Raw genomic sequence first — 5,602 nt, forward strand, 5'->3', positions numbered from 1 at the left:
ATGTCACTCTTAGTTCTAATGTGATGTCGATGAAACTGTACGTAGAGATGGAGTTGAGGATGTCTTATGTTGCTTAAGAAACACCATTTTCATGTCATACGATTGCTGTTAGTTTTTAACTGAACTGTAGACATTGTACAACTAATTAGCATTTTTTCCCTCTAAAGCTCATTTTTTGCCAGCTAGTCTGATTTAACAGTCTTTAAGTCAGTGGAAATGAAGATGTAGTTCATAAAATACAGATATTAACGTGCCTAATTAATTGTTCATAGTAAAGTGTGAATGATAGGTTGATTTAAACATCTGTTGAATTACACTGACAACATTATGAATTTAAAAACTGCCTCGTTAATGCAGGTGCTTCTCAATAAATTAGAATGTCGAGGAAAAGTTAATTTCAGTAATTCAACTCAAATTGTTAAACTTGTGTATTAAATAAATTCAGTGCACACAGACTGAAGTAGTCTAAGTCTTTGGTTCTTTTAATTGTGATGATTTGGTTCACATTTAACAAAAATTTACAATCTCAACAAATTAGAATATGATGACATGCCAATCAGCTAATCAACTCAAAACACCTGCAAAGGTTTCCTGAGCCTTCAAAATGGTCTCTGATAATCATTGACACCCTTCACAAGAAGTGTAAGTCACAAAAATGAATTGCCAATAAGCTTGCTGTTCACAGTGCTGTAACAGAAAGTTGAGTGGAATGAAAAAGTGTGGAAGAAAAACATGAACAACCAACCGAGAGAACCGCAGCCTTATGAGGATTGTCAAGCAAAATCGATTCAAGAATTTGAGTGAACTTCACAAGGAATGGACTGAGGCTGGGGTCAAGGCATCAAGAGCCACCACACAACTGGCTACAGTTGTTGTATTCCTCTTGTTAAGCCACTCCTGTACCACAGACAACATCAGAGGCGTCTTACACGGGCTAAGGAGAAGAAGAACTGGACTGCTGCCCAGTGGTCCAAAGTCCTCTTTTCAGATAAGAGCGAGTTTTGTATTTCATTTGGAAACCAAGATCCTAGAGTCTGGACGAAGGCTGGAGAAGCTCATAGCCCAAGTTGCTTGAAGTCCAGTGTTAAGTTTCCACAGTCTGTGATGATTTGGGGTGCAATGTCATCTGCTGGTGTTGGTCCAATGTGTTTTTTGGAAACCAAAGTCACTGCACCGGTTTACCAAGAAATTTTGGAGCACTTCATGCTTCCTTCTGCTGACCAGCTTTTTGAAGATGCTGATTTCATTTTCCAGCAGGATTTCGCACCTGCACACACTGCCAAAAGAGCCAAAAGTTGGTTAAATGACCATGGTGTTGGTGTGCTTGACTGTCCAGCAAACTCACCAGACCTGAACCCCAGAGAGAATCTATGGGCTATTGTCAAGAGGAAGATGAGAAACAAGAGACCAAAAAATACAGATGAGCTGAAGGCCACTGTCAAAGAAACCTTGGCTTCCAGACCACCTCAGATGAGCCACAAACTGATCACCTCCATGCCACGCCAAATTGAGGCAGTAATTAAAGCTAAAGGAGCCCCAACCAAGTATTGAGCACATGTACAGTAAATGAACATACTTTCCAGAAGGCCAACAATTCACTAAATGTTTTTTTTTTTTTTTTTGGTTTTATGAAGTATTCTAATTTGTTCATTCATTCATTTATTTATTTATAAAGGGACCATGCACAATTTTTAACATAAAATTCACATTTCATGCATTGCACCGGATTTAGCCAAAGGCTAATTTTCATCCGCTGAGATACTGAATTGATGGGTTTTTGTTAAATGTGAGCCAAAATCATCACAATTAAAAGAACCAAAGACTTAAACTACTTCAGTCTGTGTGCATTGAATTTATTTAATTCAATTAACCATATAATTTGTAAACTAGAACATGAACTGAATTTAAACTTTTACTATTACACTGAATTAATTTAATTTGAATGACTTGCTTTATCATTTGAACCGCAGAACATAGTGTGCATGACCCTCGATAGCCAGAAAGTGGCGATGTTTCATTACATTTCTTCTGCCTTACCAGCAGAGGGCAGAAAAAATGCAAATTATTTCAGCATTTTTATCTAGTACATTGTCAATTGATGTGTGATGGTAAAAACACACACACACACATACAAAACTTTTATGATTGCCATTACAGTGTATGCATTTAAAGAATTAGCAAAGCTATTAAAAGTCACTATTATTGAACATTTATGTAAATAAAAATGTTAGTTTGATCTCCTTTCCTTGTCAATTTTATTTACATTTGGCATTTTATAATATTTTATATACTTTTCGGCTTGTGATATTAGTTAATGAACGATGTACTTCTAAGAACTGAATATTTCGCAAATTAATCTCCATCGTGACTCTCCAGTTAATAAGAACTTGTCACAATAATTTCATTCCTTCTCACTAATGCAAAACATCTATTAATGTATAATATTGTAAGTATGGTGGGTTTTGTTGTCACAGTATTTTAGGGAAAAAACTACATTCAATGGGCCTTACTGTTCCCTATCACAGAGAACTATTTAAAGCTGTTAAACATGCAGAGAGGAGATGGGCAGACACTAATAACAGAGGTTAATCACACATACAGAGAAAGATACAAAGATTCTGATTATTCCAGATGTTACAAGCTCTATATCTACTATACTGAGATCTGCTCTGAGGAGGAAACATCTGTGCAGAAGCACAAGGTCATAGATCCATAATCCTGCGCTGTGCCACGCTAGATTAAAAACTCTCCGTTTTGATTAAGAAAGCAGGGTTAGAGGATTATGGTCCAGTGAACAAAAATGAAAGCAGTTCTAAACTCAATCCCAGAGTTCATCAAAAATACAAACCTCAGACTGTCATCTCGAGGCAAATAATAAAGAGGAAATATATCAAGAAACCAAGGAAAACACATATTTTGCTCATAAAGAAATAATTTCAAAGTGATAAAATATTTATATGCATTTTCATAATTGTCATACAATACAAAAGCAGAAATGATGAAAACATGAAGACAAAGTCTTGCACCTGTAGACAACAAGTCTGTTAATCGGAGGTTTTGTCCTTTAAGAGCCGTGACATTTAGGTATGTTTTGCACATTCATCCTCCATATTGCATCTTAAACCACATATACTCTCTTTAGCTATGACTTTTTTTAATGAGAACATAAAACTGACTTAACACCACATGATTGGTTAGGACTCATGTAACGCTGGTCCTGCATGTTAAGTCAGCATTATAGACATAAAAAAGGGTTTGTATATTACACACGGCTTTCAGACAAATGTTACCAACAGTCATTAAATAAAATAAATCATGTCATAAGAGAAAGGCCAAGACAGTCAAATTGAGCCTGTATGTAATGTCTCCTTCAAATGGAAATGAAAAAATTGTTTCCAAACAGTTTTCCCAACTACTTATTTGACATTTCATGCATGTTAAAACAATAATGTTCCTTAAAAATAACAAATTAATCATCATTATCAAGATTTTTTAATGTTATACGTGTGAAGATTTTACTGTCATTTTTTTTTACTGAAAAATACATAATTCTATCCCATTTAGAAATTTTCCAAATAAATGCATCCTTTTTTTTAACCACACTGACTTCCTCATTATTGTAATAAATTTTAATGTTTAATGTTGTTTGCGCTCTTCTGGAAAATCAACCTATGAATCGTGATGTATAATTGACTCATTTTAACATGAAAAATTACACACATCCCCTATAATAAAACTCACAGACATGCCTTATCATAAATTAGATTAAGAAGGACTATGTCTGTAAAGAATAAAACGTTCAGGGCCCGGTTCCCCGATAACGCTCACTCTTAGTGCGCTAAGAAGACTTGAAAGATATATGTTACCAAAGTTGTTTATGTTCCTAAGTGTGTTCCCCGAAGTGTCCCTTAGGAAGTTTCTTAAAACGCTGCCTCTTACGTACGACGTTACAAGAGCGCTGTCCCGAGTGAGGGTGCTGAATTAGTTGGCATCGATTGCTCAGGAATCGATTTTCCACTTCACGCGAAGGTGCATTACATCGTTAGGAAAGACAACACATTCTATGCAAATGAAACATTCCTCAAATTATTCGAGTTATATTTATATTAACAGTTTAAGTTATCAGTAAAATATAGACTATAAATGGAATTATCAAATGGTCAGTAATATATTCACACGATATGTTGTGACGGGTAGACGAACCGGGTATCCCTCGCAAATCATTCACCCTCCTTATCCCGTTGTGCCACTTGTGCCGCTTCTTGACATGGGTTTAACGACTTCTAAAAAATATGTAATACACTTTTATATTAATGGTAAGGTACTTTACAATCAGAATTGATTGGCAAGCAGCTGCAGTTACTTCTGTTTAATGCGGTATTGATTGCCATTGGTTATTGTTTTCAATAAAAAGCAACCTTTCTACAATGAACAGAGAGAGAGAGAGTTAGATACAGAATATGGTGGGGAAGCAACGTAAAAAATGGGCACCAAGCTTCTCATCAGAGGAACTTGAAGTTTTGCTGGACCTTGCCACCAGGTCGGAGATCACACCCCTATGGTCCACTATAACCTGCACGTTTATGGCCACGTATCCCTTTCGCGATATGTATGCCTGATCAATCACTGATGGATTGGTGATAGTGATGAGTGTGCCATCCACCAGGCCCAAAGACTCTGGAGATGCCGGCAATGGCATGACAGCCCTCCTGGACTTCCTGACGTGTTGCCGGCAGCCGGATGTAATCCCCGGCATTACGCAGAAGGGCGTTGGTGACAGTGTGGACGCACCTCCACACAGAGGTCTTGCTTAGGCCGTACCCCTCTCCCACGACCTCGATGAAACTTCCTGTAGCAAAAAACCTTCAGCTGGACTTCAGGGCTTAAAGCAAAATTCCGCCGCGTTAGCTTGGCAAGAGCAGGTCTGAAAAGGTCCAGCAGCTCCATAATGATTTGTCTTGGGAGGCGAATTTTTTTTTATATTGCCACGTCAGGCAAAATGTCAAAAGGGCTTAAGTTTTGCCTAATAAAAAAATTGACATGGACTAAACGGCCGGTGCCGTCTTTGATTCAATAAGGACACGTTGGATCGCTGTCATTGTTGGTCGCTTACTGGACATCACCATGCTTTCCCATTTATAGATCTTAGTCATTTAGAGCCAAATTGTTTGCCAGATTTTAATTATCAAAAGTGATTGCCAATTTAAACGCTTTAATGACATTACGAAATAGCCTAGGCTAATTATCACCATATTAGTTCTGATACCACATAAAGTCAACTTCATAAATAGGCCTGTATCCATTGCGAACATATTTTATTATAAGTCTTAAAATGTCCATAACATAAAATCATTGTTGAGCCACAACATTGTCAACATACCATAGTTTGACTTGTACTGCGCTGATTTCTAAAGACTGCTGTACAGTGGCGGTGACTATGTCTTGGGCGAATGGTCCAGACCAACCTTACGAAAGTGTGACTTACAGAAGATATACTTAGCGTACGAACGTGTCGGGAATCGTGCTATAAGGTTAAGAGAGAGGTTAAGGAATAGGTTAAGAACTACTTAGCGATAAGAACGTTTTGGGGAACCGGGCCCAG

The sequence above is a fragment of the Carassius carassius genome, chromosome 41, assembly GCF_963082965.1.
Source record: "Carassius carassius chromosome 41, fCarCar2.1, whole genome shotgun sequence".
NCBI classification, from domain to species: Eukaryota; Metazoa; Chordata; class Actinopteri; order Cypriniformes; family Cyprinidae; genus Carassius; species Carassius carassius.